Source organism: Xyrauchen texanus, unplaced genomic scaffold (genome assembly GCF_025860055.1).
Source record: "Xyrauchen texanus isolate HMW12.3.18 unplaced genomic scaffold, RBS_HiC_50CHRs HiC_scaffold_93, whole genome shotgun sequence".
NCBI classification, from domain to species: Eukaryota; Metazoa; Chordata; class Actinopteri; order Cypriniformes; family Catostomidae; genus Xyrauchen; species Xyrauchen texanus.
Genome location: NW_026266940.1, coordinates 57,501 through 72,500, shown reverse-complemented (window position 1 = coordinate 72,500; position 15,000 = coordinate 57,501). Strand labels below are relative to the sequence as shown.

The 15,000-nt window shown below is 46.6% G+C and overlaps 1 pseudogene; it reads right to left on the bottom strand.

The window, feature by feature from the left end:
- Nucleotides 1–15,000, bottom strand: part of LOC127642855 (ena/VASP-like protein) — a 24,849-nt pseudogene that overhangs the window by 6,226 nt on the left and 3,623 nt on the right.

The following is a 15,000-nucleotide window of genomic DNA, read 5'->3' as shown; positions in this document are numbered from 1 at the left end:
GTCAAAAATTCCGGTTCAGATAATCATCACTGGTGTTGACCATGGCGGGAATCAAACTCGGGTCGCCAGGTTCATAGCACAGCACGCTAACCACTACACTACCACTCCAGACAGACAGACAGACAGACAAACAGGCAGACAGACAGACAGGCAGACAGACAAACAGGCAGACAGACAGACAGACAAACAGACAGACATGCTGACAGACAGGCAGACAGACAGACAGGCAGGCAAACAGGCAGGTAGGCAGACAGACAAGCAGTCAGACAGACAGACAGACAAACAGACAGACAGGCAGACAGACAAACAGACAGACAGGCAGACAGACAGACAGGCTGACAGACAGGCAGACAGACAGGCAGGCAGACAGACAGGCAGACAGACAAGCAGTCAGACAGACAGGAAGACAGACAGGCAGGCAAACAGGCAGACAGACAGACAGACAGGCTGACAGACAGACAGACAGGCTGACAGACAGACAGACAGACAGACAGACAGACAGACAGATATGCAGTAGTACATACATGACATGTTGAAGAAGAAGAATCGAGTGTGACAGGCGCAGAAACATTGACAGAACCAGTCTCACCTGAGAACGACATCATTTCCTGCTCAGCTCTTCTAGCCCTCACCTGAGTGTCCCGTTTCTATCCGGGTAACCACACACCTCCATGACAACCATGACGGGAGCTCACCAGATCACATTACTCACATCACGTGTGTGTTACAACCCCAATTCCCAAACAATTAGGACAGTATGAATCGAAACTAAAATGAGTGTTTGTACATTATAATCTCCCTGTGCTGTATTAAAAGCACTACAGATAAACATTATACGTGTTTTACCTTGTGAATTTAATTATTACAGTCATTTAAAATCAGATGATCAATGAACACGCTCCGGTAAAGTTGGGACAGTCCAGTGTTTACGACTGTGAAACATCACCATTTCTTCTTATGGTGCGTTCACAAACATTCACAAACATCCGCGCGGCGCGATTGCATACAAAATGCATACAAGGTGCGAATAGACACGAATAGATGCGAATGCGCGCCACCCATGAAGCCCATGGTGCGACTCGAACGCGCAAAATCTCTTTATTTGCGTATTCGATCAAGTTAAAAGTTTTCAAATCGAGCAAGAAATTAATTAATTATTATAGAATTAATTAATTACAATAGAAGTAACAATTATTTCAATATTTCATATTGATGGAAAACATGAACTTTATATATTTTTAAAAGCGAAATCATTGGGAGGGTTTGTGTATCTCAGCTAGTATTGACGCTGACTATCACCGCTGGAGTCATGAGTTTGAATCAAAGGTGTGCTGAGTGACTCCAGTCAGGTCTCCTTAGCAACCAGATTGGCCCGGTTGCTAGGGAGGATAGAGTCACATGGGGTAACCAAATTGGCCCGGTTGCTAGGGAGGGTAGAGTCACATGGGGTAACCAAATTGGCCGGTTGCTAGGGAGGGTAGAGTCACGTGGGTTAACCAAATTGGCCGGTTGCTAGGGAGGGTAGAGTCATATGGGTTAACCAAATTGGCCGGTTGCTAGGGAGGGTAGAGTCACGTGGGTTAACCAAATTGGCCGGTTGCTAGGGAGGGTAGAGTCACGTGGGTAACCAAATTGGCCGGTTACTTGGGAGGGTAGAGTCATATGGGTTAACCAAATTGGCCGGTTGCTAGGGAGGGTAGAGTCACATGGGATAACCAAATTGGCCGGTTGCTAGGGAGGGTAGAGTCACATGGGGTACTATAATGTGGTACTATAATGTGGTTCTCGCTCTCGGTGGGGCGTGTGGTGAGTTGTGTGTGGATGCTGCGGAGAATAGCGTGAAGCTTCCACACGCGCTATGTCTCCACGGTAACGCACTCAACAAGTCACGTGATCAGATGCGCGGATTGACGGTCTCAGATGTGGAGGCAACTGAGATTCGTCCTCCATCACCTGGATTGAGGCGAGTCACTACGCCACCACGAGGACTTAGAGCGCATTGGGAATTGGGCGTTCCAGATTAGGGAGATAAGGGGACACAATACCAACATTTTCTGCATATAGCAACGGCATTTTGTGGTCCGTTCTGCATAACGTGGCCCATTCGGCCCGTTTCGCGGCCGACACACGTGCCCGCTCCGTTCTCCCGATGGCCACTCCGCCCCTGATCGGCCCCAAAGTGCGACGGCCCACCGGGAAAATGCCCGCTAAGCCAGATTACCTGTCTAGCCCTGCTTCAATAGAAGACACATATTTGAGATCATTAAACCTTCAAGTTGTGGATCGTGGGATAATTTGGACCTTTGGACGAGTGTATGTAGAAAACATAACGTTCTTTGATAGAGGAACGCTCCATGATTGACTACATTGATCCCACTTCATCTTTACATGAAAGGAAGTTGCGGATGCAGACAGGATGTGGCACAGATGGTAGAGCGGGTCGGCTGCTAATCGTAGGGTTGGTGGTTTGATTCCCAGCCCACATGACTCGCCACATGCCGAAGTGTCCTTGGGCAAGACACTGAACCCCAAGTTGCTCCCAATGGCAGACTAGCACCTTACATGCAGCTCTGCCATCATTGGTGTGTGTGTGTGTGTGTGTGTGTGTGTGTGTGTGTGTGTGTGTGTGTGTGTGTGAGTGAGTGTGTGTGTGTGTGTGTGCGTGTATTTATCACTTTGTGGGGACCAAATGTCCCCATAAGGATAGTAAAACCCGAAATGTTTGACCTTGTGGGGACATTTTGTCGGTCCCCATGAGGAAAACAGCTTATAAATCATACTAAATTATGTTTTTTGAAAAGGTAAAAATGCAGAAAGTTTTCTGTGAGGGTTAGGTTTAGGGGTAGGGTTAGGTTTAGGGGATAGAATATAAAGTTTGTACAGTATAAAAACCATTATGTCTATGGAAAGTCCCCATAAAACATGGAAACACTACGTCTGTGTGTGTGTGTTTGTGAGTGTGTGTGTGTGTGTGACAGTGTGTGTGTGTGAATGGGTGATTGGGACGCAGTGTGAAGCACTTTGGTAACCGCTAATGACAATGAATCAATTATTGATTAATTATCAACATCTCTAGCGTAATCTGTCAATAAATCTAGTTCTTTCGCAATATGTCCTCTTTGGCCTCGGGCTTACCTCCATCTTGTGTGCTGAGGACGTTGAGGGCGAACAGCATGGCGTTGGAGAATGTAGTGGCCTCCTCTTTACTGGCGAAGTTCAGTCCGTACACCTGCCGCGCATCCCGCCACTGGTGGAAGGTTGGAGTCGCCTGGTTGTACTTGAGTCCCTTCACTATGGAGTAGTTGATGACGACCTATCGGAGAGGACTACAGTCAGTTTACAGTATATAACCATCAGCTTGTGCTGAATATATATGAGCCGTTAGCTCAAGCCAAAGTTAAAACTACCTGCTGGTCTTGGAGTTTGACGCCCACCACACGGAATGTGTTATTAGTTGTGTTGTGGTAGATGTTGATTCGACTGAAGCCCTGTTGACCTGGTTTAATCGGCACCCACTTTTTACTGGTGTCATCGTAGACCATGACGGAGGCGCTACTGACAAATACTCTGCTCACTGCAACACAAACAGATGCAGAACAGGTCCATTAATTAACCCAGTGACCGCAAGCCTTCAGCACAACACAACACTGACCTCATTAGATTATTCCGGCGATGTGTGTCACTTAATCAACCGATCAGCCTATAACAGACCAACTAACACACTAACCAAAGTATTCTTCATCTTAATACACCGTGCAATTTTCACAAGGCCTGATGGATATAGAAATGCAGCACCAGAACCAAAGCTGAGTAACCATGATGCATTAAAATGGCAAAAGAACTTCCGTAGCTTGAATGATCCCTGAAATCATGTGTGTTGTTGAGGAGAGGAGATCACACTCACTGTTTACAGACTGGGTTATCTAAGCAGTTTATTAAGCCGCAAGAGAAAAGCTACTTGTTGTTGAGATACACAGCTTGTGACAACGTGCCTCTGATATCTCCTACTTAAAGAACAGAACATGAGAAAGCAGATTCAAATGAGGTCTGGGAGCTTAAGTCATCATCATCGAGTTGTGTGAAAGTGAGATAACTAAACTCCATCTGTGCAGCTCTGCTAAAATGACAAACACAGCCACAGGCCGAAGACACTCGACACGCCATTACTTCAACATGACTTTCTGTGACTCTGGACAGACACAGTGAAAATTAGTTTTGTGGTCGCTATAATGTGGTTCTCGCTCTCGGTGGGGCGTGTGGTGAGTTGTGCGTGGATGCCGCGGAGAATAGCGTGAAGCCTCCACATGCGCTACGTCTCCACGGTATTCCCAGTACTTAGCAGGTCCTCGTGGTGGCGCGGTTACTCGCCTCAATCCGGGTGGCGGAGGATGAATGTCAGTTGCCCCTGCGTCTGAGACCATCAATCCGCGCATCTGATCACGTGACTCGTTGTGCATGACACCGCGGAGACTCACAGCATGTGGAGACTCATGCTACTCTCCACGATCCACACACAACTCACCACACGCCCCATTGAGAGAACCACTAATCACCACCACGAGGAGGTTACCCCATGTGACTCTACCTTCCCTAGCAACAGGCCCAATTTGGTTACCCCATGTGACTCTACCCTCCCTAGCAACCGGGACAATTTGGTTACCTCATGTGACTCTACCCTCCCTAGCAACCGGGACAATTTGGTTACCTCATGTGACTCTACCCTCCCTAGCAACTAGGACAATTTGGTTACCCCATGTGACTATACCCTCCCTAGCAACCGGGACAATTTGGTTACCTCATGTGACTCTACCCTCCCTAGCAACCGGGACAATTTGGTTACCTCATGTGACTCTACCCTCCCTAGCAACTAGGACAATTTGGTTACCCCATGTGACTATACCCTCCCTAGCAACCGGCCAATTTGGTTACCTCATGTGACTCTACCCTCCCTAGCAACCGGGACAATTTGGTTACCTCATGTGACTATACCCTCCCTAGCAACCGGGACAATTTGGTTACCTCATGTGACTCTACCCTCCCTAGCAACCGGGACAAATTGGTTACCTCATGTGACTCTACCCTCCCTAGCAACTAGGACAATTTGGTTACCCCATGTGACTATACCCTCCCTAGCAACCAGCCAATTTGGTTACCCCATGTGACTCTACCCTCCCTAGCAACCGGCCCAATTTGGTTACCTCATGTGACTCTACCCTCCCTAGCAACCGGGACAATTTGGTTACCTCATGTGACTCTACCCTCCCTAGAAACTGGGACAATTTGGTTACCCCATGTGACTATACCCTCCCTAGCAACCGGCCAATTTGGTTACCCCATGTGACTCTACCCTCCCTAGCAACCGGCCCAATTTGGTTACCTCATGTGACTCTACCCTCCCTAGCAACTAGGACAATTTGGTTACCCCATGTGACTATACCCTCCCTAGCAACCGGCCAATTTGGTTACCCCATGTGACTCTACCCTCCCTAGCAACCGGCCCAATTTGGTTACCTCATGTGACTCTACCCTCCCTAGCAACCGGGACAATTTGGTTACCTCATGTGACTCTACCCTCCCTAGAAACTGGGACAATTTGGTTACCCCATGTGACTATACCCTCCCTAGCAACCGGCCAATTTGGTTACCCCATGTGACTCTACCCTCCCTAGCAACCGGCCCAATTTGGTTACCTCATGTGACTCTACCCTCCCTAGCAACTGGGACAATTTGGTTACCCCATGTGACTCTACCCTCCCTAGCAACCAACCCAATTTGGTTACCTCATGTGACTCTACCCTCCCTAGCAACCGGGCCAATTTGGTTACCTCATGTGACTCTACCCTCCCTAGCAACCGGGACAATTTGGTTACCCCATGTGACTCTACCCTCCCTAGCAACCGGGACAATTTGGTTACCTCATGTGACTCTACCCTCCCTAGCAACCGGGACAATTTGGTTACCTCATGTGACTGTACCCTCTCTACCAACTGGGACAATTTGGTTACCCCATGTGACTCTACCCTCCCTAGCAACCGGGCCAATTTGGTTACCCCATGTGACTCTACCCTCCCTAGCAACCGGCCCAATTTGGTTACCTCATGTGACTCTACCCTCCCTAGCAACCGGGACAATCTGGTTACCTCATGTGACTCTACCCTCCCTAGAAACTGGGACAATTTGGTTACCTCATGTGACTCTACCCTCCCTAGCAACCAGGCCAATTTGGTTACCACATGTGACTCTACCCTCCCTAGCAACCCGAACCAATTTTGGTTACCCCATGTGACTCTACCCTCCCTAGCAACCGGGCCAATTTCGTTACCCCATGTGACTCTACCCTCCCTATCAACCGGGCCAATTTGGTTACCCCATGTGACTCTACCCTCCCTAGCAACCGAGCCAATTTGGTTACCCCATGTGACTGTACCCTCCCTAGCAACCGGCCAATTTGGTTTCCCCATGTGACTCTACCCTCCCTAGCAACCAGGCCAATTTGGTTACCTCATGTGACTCTACCCTCCCTAGCAACCGGGCCACTTTGGTTACCTCATGTGACTCTACCCTCCCTAGCAACCGGGCCAATTTGGTTACCTCATGTGACTATACCCTCCCTAGCAACCGGGCCAATTTGGTTTCCTCATGTGACTCTACCCTCCCTAGCAACCGGGACAATTTGGTTACCCCATGTGACTCTACCCTCCCTAGCAACCAACCCAATTTGGTTACCTCATGTGACTCTACCCTCCCTAGAAACCAGGCCAATTTGGTTACCTCATGTGACTCTACCCTCCCTAGCAACCAGGCCAATTTGGTTACCACATGTGACTCTACCCTCCCTAGCAACCCGGACCAATTTGGTTACCCCATGTGACTCTACCCTCCCTAGCAACCAGGCCAATTTGGTTACCTCATGTGACTTTACCCTCCCTAGCAACCAGGCCAATTTGGTTACCACATGTGACTCTACCCTCCCTAGCAACCCGGACCAATTTGGTTACCCCATGTGACTCTACCCTCCCTAGCAACCAGGCCAATTTGGTTACCCCATGTGACTCTACCCTCCCTAGCAACCAACCCAATTTGGTTACCTCATGTGACTCTACCCTCCCTAGCAACCAGGCCAATTTGGTTACCTCATGTGACTCTACCCTCCCTAGCAACCAGGCCAATTTGGTTACCACATGTGACTCTACCCTCCCTAGCATCCCGGACCAATTTGGTTACCCCATGTGACTCTACCCTCCCTAGCAACCAGGCCAATTTGGTTACCCCATGTGACTCTACCCTCCCTAGCAACCGGGCCAATTTGGTTACCTCATGTGACTCTACCCTCCCTAGCAACCAGGCCAATTTGGTTACCTCATGTGACGCTACCCTCCTTAGCAACCAGGCCAATTTGGTTACCACATGTGACTCTACCCTCCCTAGCAACCCGGACCAATTTGGTTACCCAATGTGACTCTACCCTCCCTAGCAACCAGGCCAATTTGGTTACCCCATGTGACTCTACCCTCCCTAGCAACCAACCCAATTTGGTTACCTCATGTGACTCTACCCTCCCTAGCAACCAGGCCAATTTGGTTACCTCATGTGACTCTACCCTCCCTAGCAACCAGGCCAATTTGGTTACCACATGTGACTCTACCCTCCCTAGCAACCCGGACCAATTTGGTTACCCCATGTGACTCTACCCTCCCTAGCAACCAGGCCAATTTGGTTACCCCATGTGACTCTACCCTCCCTAGCAACCGGGCCAATTTGGTTGCTTAGAAGACCTGGCTGGAGTCATTTGATTCAAACTCACGACTCCAGGTGTGATCGTCAGCGTCAATACTAGCTGAGATACTCAGACCCCCAATAATGTAGCTTTTAAAAATATAAAAATGTCATGTTTTCCATCAATATGAAATATTGTGAATATAAGCCCGACTGGACAAGCAGACTAATAAAATCGTCAATAACGAAAAAATAAGCAGCTTTATTTGTGATAGGCTCATATTCATATTCTTAATCTGCTGTTGAATCCAGAGCACAGGTATGATTGACAGGTGGCGTATGTGTGTGTGCTGAACGTGCTCGCGCTGATGCGCACCTGAACGCACAGAGAGTGATGTCTAAAGTGAGGGTAAACAGCGGAGATAAAGCAGATTTGCTGATGTCTGTCATTATAATAATCAAACAACCAGAACAAGAACACGAGAAACACTCACGGCTCTTGAGTACCTTTAGTCAGCTTTGGAAAGTATTCATGTATTATAATCATACAGTGAAGACCAGCAGAAGTATTATGTTGAATGTTTATTTGAATACTTGATTCTGCTGTTAATGATGCAATGGAGGCTTTTCTTTATGTCACTATCAAACGTAACATCAAATAATCATATGACAACAGTCTCCTCCCTCCACTGCAGTTTACATTTACTGATTATGAGTTTGCCATAATGGAGCAGCCCAAATGTATATTTGCTCATCATCATATTCACATTTATTCCTCTGGCAGATGCTTTTATCCATAGCGAGTTATGAAAGAGGAATACATCATTAGCTGAATCATCTTAAGGAGGCAGCGCACGAAAAGCGTTGCATTACAAAGTTTCACTAGCATCGGAATAGCAGCATTCGAGCATTCAGCTTTTTATGAGCTGAATGATTAAGCACTCATGTGTTTTTAGCCGCTTTTTGAAGACAGACAGTGAGTCAGCTTCAAGGATGGAGTTGGGAATGTCATTCCACCAACGTGGTACAGTGAAGCCGAAAGTCCGGAAAAGTGTTTTGGTGCCTCTTTAAATGCCACTGTTCCACGTTATGGTTCGACTCGACGCGCTTTACTTCTCTGAGCTTGCTTTTCCACTGCTGTTTAGTGCCGCCTCAATGTGGGCAGGATTATAGGCTGATCGCCATAGTTACGCCGCCTCTACTGCCGTGACATCATCTTAAATGCGACACAAAACAATAAACAATAACACGAGCGCTAGCTGTTAGCCGCTAGCTCATTGTGCTGCATAAAGCAGTTGTTGATGGTGATTTTACACGAGTGTAACAGTTAAATTGGTTGTTTTAGAAGCTTTCATGCAGAATATAGAGTTAACGTAACAAAACGTCCCATCCTCCATCGTGACTCCAACAACGCCGTGACCGAGTCCAGCGCACTCTCCCTCCCATTGCTCACGGGTCTAGATAGCGTCCATTTGGTCGAACCACTTCCTCTTTTCCTTGATGTTTCTATCGTCACTTAAGTGTTTTAAACTTTTCCCTTCACTGTTGGGAGGTCCGGTGGTATCAGTGTGCGGCCGACCGCTGAGACACTTCCTGAAAGACTTGATCGTTTCACGTTGTTTCGTTCGACGCTTACGAGAGGAATGTCTGCACCTCGTTTATTGACCACGGCTTGGTTTTTACAATTTGAAAGTCGCGTGAACAAATGATTGTGGCAGGGCGGAGGGCGGGGTCGTGATTATACACACCCGGTCACTTTTCAGGCTAATTAAGCCTCTGAGAGGGATGAAGCCCGACTGCGGACGGTGGTGCGGGAGAGAGAGAGCGTTTACGGACATGTCCGTCATGTGTGTGTGTTCTCTTTTGTTTAAGTTAACCATTAAAATATTATTTATATTGCCAAGCCGGTTCTCGCCTCCTCCTTTCCATTGAACATTACAATGATACGCTATCGCTGTTGCTATATTTAAAACTAGCGGGTTGATGTCCGTGTCGCAACTCCAGATTCTCTCTGACCAATCAGTGATCTGCAGGGTTTTGACGTCACATTTAGTATCGGCTCGGCTCGCTTGGAACCTCGACTGAAGTGGTACTAAAACAAATTGCAGGTACCAGATACTATCCACAGTGGAAAACCCCAAAAGCGAGCAGAGTTGAATCGAGTTGTACCGCGCAGTGGAAAACCCCCATATGTGTTGGTACAACAAGGCGCTCATTAGCCGACCGCAGGCTTCTAGTGGGCGTGTGGCTCTGCAGAAATAATTTTAGGTATGCTGGAGCAGATCCAGTGACTGTTCTGTGTGCAGCATCAGAGCCTTGAATTTAATCGTGCACCAACCGGCAGCCAGTGGAGAGAGACGAGGAGGGTGTAACATGTGCTGTCATTGGTTCATTAAAGACCAGACGTGCTGCTGCATTCTGGGTCATTTGCAGAGGTGGCCCCTGGAGTCGCGAGTTTGAATCCAGGGCGTGCTGAGTGACTCGGTCCAGGTCTCTCTTGGCCCGGTTGCTAGGGAGGGTAGAGTCACATGGGGTAACCTCCTTGTCGTGGTGGAGAACCAGTGAAGTCGCTGGTTCTCAAGTCAAGTTTAGTCTTGAGTCACTAGTTCAGCAATGAGAGCGTTACAGTAGTCCAGTCTAGAGATGATTGACTGACAATCAGATCTCATAATCTCATAAACCTGAGTCACATGACCTCTACCTAAAACTGCTCAAATGCGTCAAGAAATCCTGAATTACAGTAATGAAAATCTCCGCTGTGAATAATGAAAGCTACAAACACAATACAAAACATCTTAATAGTCCAAACAAATAGCCTTCATTAATGTCTTTTGTTCTTGGTTTTGATTTTGGGGTGAAATGTGACCCAGACAAGGTGTTTGTCACCCATAAACTCAAGATGTTCTCCTCATGTAACCTAGTGAATGTGTGTGAATCAGTGATTGTGTGTGTACGCTCATATGGCTTATTTATGTCTATGTGTTTCATTCATTCATATTTATCCTGAAAGTGTGTGTCTGTGCGGACAGCTGTCAGGCCCGGTGAACGTCACGGGTTGTACTGGCGTTCTGCTCATGGATAATTCACTCGCCTCACACTAATGTCAACACACACACACACACAAATCTCCCTTGAACCAAGTGTGTGTGTTATTCAAATCTGCATCTTTACTCTGACACACAGTAGTTGTGTGAGTGAGACAGGCTTGTGTTTATCCAGGTTGAGCTGTCTGTGTGTCTGTTGACAGGAAATCATTGACTGATGAACTGCACTGTGACATCAATGACCTCATTTACACGATGAAAGTGTGTGTTGAACAGAGATCGTGATGGTACACACAGCACTGTGACATCAGCATCTGTGCACACACACACACACACACACACACACACACACACACACACTGTCAGTCATCTGTTAGTATAAACAGAGACAGTTTAGCAGAGATGGAGCACTTCTATTAAATGAATGGACATGAGGGGCATTTGCTGATAGGTGTGTGATTAAATGTGTCCGATGATGCAAGTTACTGTATAACATCCACGCAACACCACAAATTAAATGTTTATCTGCACTGCTTTAGCTTGAAAGCACGGGTTTGGGAAGTAAAGATTATTCTGCACTACTCATGCCAACATTTCTTTTTACAAGAATTTCAAAATATGTTTTTAAATGACTTTGAACTCACTTTGAACTTGATGCATGTTGTAGAGGTGTATTTAATGAATAGTTTTTTGTGAATTGTATTTGTAATGTATTTTTGTTTATACCAGAAATGGGGGACTCGAGTTACATGACTTGAAGAACATTACTTGACTTGAGAATCAGTGACTCGAGACTTGACTTGAGAACCAGTGACTCAAGACTTGACTTGAGAACCAGTGACTCGAGACTTAACTTGAGAACCAGTGACTCGAGACTTGACTTGAGAACCAGTGACTCAAGACTTGACTTGAGAACCAGTGACTCGAGACTTGACTTGAGAACCAGTGACTCGAGACTTGACTTGAGAACCAGTGACTCGAGACTTGACTTGACAACCAGTGACTCCAGACTTGACTTGAGAACCAGTGACTCGAGACTTAACTTGAGAACCAATGACTCGAGACTTGACTTGAGAACCAGTGACTCGAGACTTGACTTGAGAACCAGTGACTCGAGACTTGACTTGAGAACCAGTGACTCGAGACTTGACTTGAGAACCAGTGACTCGAGACTTGACTTGAGAACCAGTGACTCGAGACTTCACTTGAGAACCAGTGACTCGAGACTTGACTTGAGAACCAGTGACTCAAGACTTGACTTGAGAACCAGTGACTCGAGACTTGACTTGAGAACCAGTGACTCGAGACTTGACTTGAGAACCAGTGACTCAAGACTTGACTTGACTTGAGAACCAGTGACTCAAGACTTGACTTGAGAACCAGTGACTCAAGACTTGACTTGAGAACCAGTGACTCAAGACTTGAATTGACTTGAGAACCAGTGACTCGAGACTTGACTTGAGAACCAGTGACTCAAGACTTGACTTGAGAACCAGTGACTCGAGACTTGACTTGAGAACCAGTGACTTGAGACTTAACTTGAGAACCAGTGACTCGAGACTTGACTTGAGAACCAGTGACTCGAGACTTAACTTGAGAACCAGTGACTCGAGACTTGACTTGAGAACCAGTGACTCGAGACTTGACTTGAGAACCAGTGACTCGAGACTTGACTTGAGAACCAGTGACTCGAGACTTGACCGAGACTTAACTTGAGAACCAGTGACTCGAGACTTGACTTGAGAACCAATGACTCAAGACTTGACTTGAGAACCAGTGACTCAAGACTTGACTTGACTTGAGAACCAGTGACTCGAGACTTGACTTGAGAACCAGTGACTCGAGACTTGACTTGAGAACCAGTGACTCGAGACTTGACTTGAGAACCAGTGACTCGAGACTTAACTTGAGAACCAGTGACTCGAGACTTGACTTGAGAACCAGTGACTCGAGACTTAACTTGAGAACCAGTGACTCGAGACTTGACTTGAGAACCAGTGACTCAAGACTTGACTTGAGAACCAGTGACTCGAGACTTGACTTGAGAACCAGTGACTCAAGACTTGACTTGAGAACCAGTGACTCGAGACTTGACTTGAGAACCAGTGACTCAAGACTTAACTTGAGAACCAATGACTCGAGACTTAACTTGAGAACCAATGACTCGAGACTTGACTTGAGAACCAATGACTCTAGACGACTTGAGAACCAATGACTCCAGACTTGACTTGACTTGAGAACCAGTGACTCAAGACTTGACTTGAGAACCAGTGACTCAAGACTTGACTTGAGAACCAGTGACTCCAGACTTGACTTGACTTGAGAACCAGTGACTCAAGACTTGACTTGAGAACCAGTGACTCGAGACTTGACTTGACTTGAGAACCAGTGACTCGAGACTTGACTTGAGAACCAGTGACTCAAGACTTAACTTGAGAACCAGTGACTCGAGACTTGACTTGAGAACCAGTGACTCAAGACTTGACTTGAGAACCAGTGACTCGAGACTTGACTTGACTTGAGAACCAGTGACTCAAGACTTAACTTGAGAACCAATGACTCGAGACTTGACTTGAGAACCAATGACTCGAGACTTGACTTGAGAACCAATGACTCCAGACTTGACTTGACTTGAGAACCAGTGACTCAAGACTTGACTTGAGAACCAGTGACGCAAGACTTGACTTGAGAACCAGTGACTCAAGACTTGACTTGAGAACCAGTGACTCAAGTCTTGACTTGAGAACCAGTGACGCAAGACTTGACTTGAGAACCAGTGACGCAAGACTTGACTTGAGAACCAGTGACTCGAGACTTGACTTGAGAACCAGTGACTCGAGACTTGACTTGACTTGAGAACCAGTGACTCAAGACTTGACTTGAGAACCAGTGACTCGAGACTTGACTTGACTTGAGAACCAGTGACTCAAGACTTGACTTGAGAACCAGTGACTCGAGACTTGACTTGACTTGAGAACCAGTGACACAAGACTTAACTTGACTTGAGAACCAGCAACTCCACTAGTTCTCCACCATGACAAGGTGGTTACCCCATGTGACTCTACCCTCCCTAGCCTAACCGGGCCAAGAGAGACCTGGCCGGAGTCACTCAGCACGCCCTGGATTCAAACTCGCGACTCCAGGGGCCACGTCATGCACTCAAAATAGTTTAACGCACTCCTAGCCGTGGATTATCCCTAACATAATTTAGTAGATGAGGACAACAAAAAAATGTTTGTCACGTTGTTAACCCCTGTAGCACAAACACTGCAGGATGACTTACACGCTGAATTTTTAATCGTGTAAGACGTTTAATCAAATCTCTATAAGCAACAGCAATAATCTCTCTCAGAATCTCTCGGTCACATGGGGCAATGCACACATTAACAGCCACGTCAAATCCTACAAAGACATAAACTGCATAAAACATGAGCACTGAAAAACTGCTCAAACAGTGTTTTGAGGAATCAGAGACGCTCCATTTACAGCCAATGAAAACAGCTGAGAGGAGCTGCACACATCAAATGATAAGTCTGGCTTTTCTGAGCGCTTCTTACATAATCAGCAAACATAGTTTTGCTTTGGACTGAGAAAAGAGATCAACCACAGAAACACTCTTCTGAGAGCTTTCAAACATCTGAATGAATCTCTTCCAAGGATCCGTTCACACAGGACACAAACATCTGTTTGAACACTTGGTTTCTACAAAGACTTCTAGCTACGCAACCAAATGAATGAGATTACACTTATGGCTGCTGCAATTACACGAACTAATTACGAAAAGTGTCTATAATTGCAGCATTCATTCATGTGTATTTCTGTTGCATCAAAGAGTTTTTTTGCAGTGGTTGAGCAATATAACCAATCACAGACATGCACACGAATGCAGTAGTGAATCAGAGGAGTTCTGTCTCTACTGTGCCCTACTGATGCATGTGTGTTCACCTGTGTGTGTGTGTGTGTGTGTGTGTGTGTAACCTGAATGTGTTCTCACTTCACTGCAGCAATAAACTAAAGCGCTGACAGCACAACTGGAGCGGAATATTTCCAGAAACACTGAGGGAGAAAAATCGAAGTGAACTGGGTTATGATGTGGTGAGCAGAACCGAGCTGTGTAATCAAATAACACTTCATGTGTAGCGTGTTTCATAGAATTCAGCTTGACTGCATCACGTGTATTTCCCAAGAAGAATTGAAAGCTGCAGAAGAGGGGAAGATTTTCAGTTAATAACAACTTCAA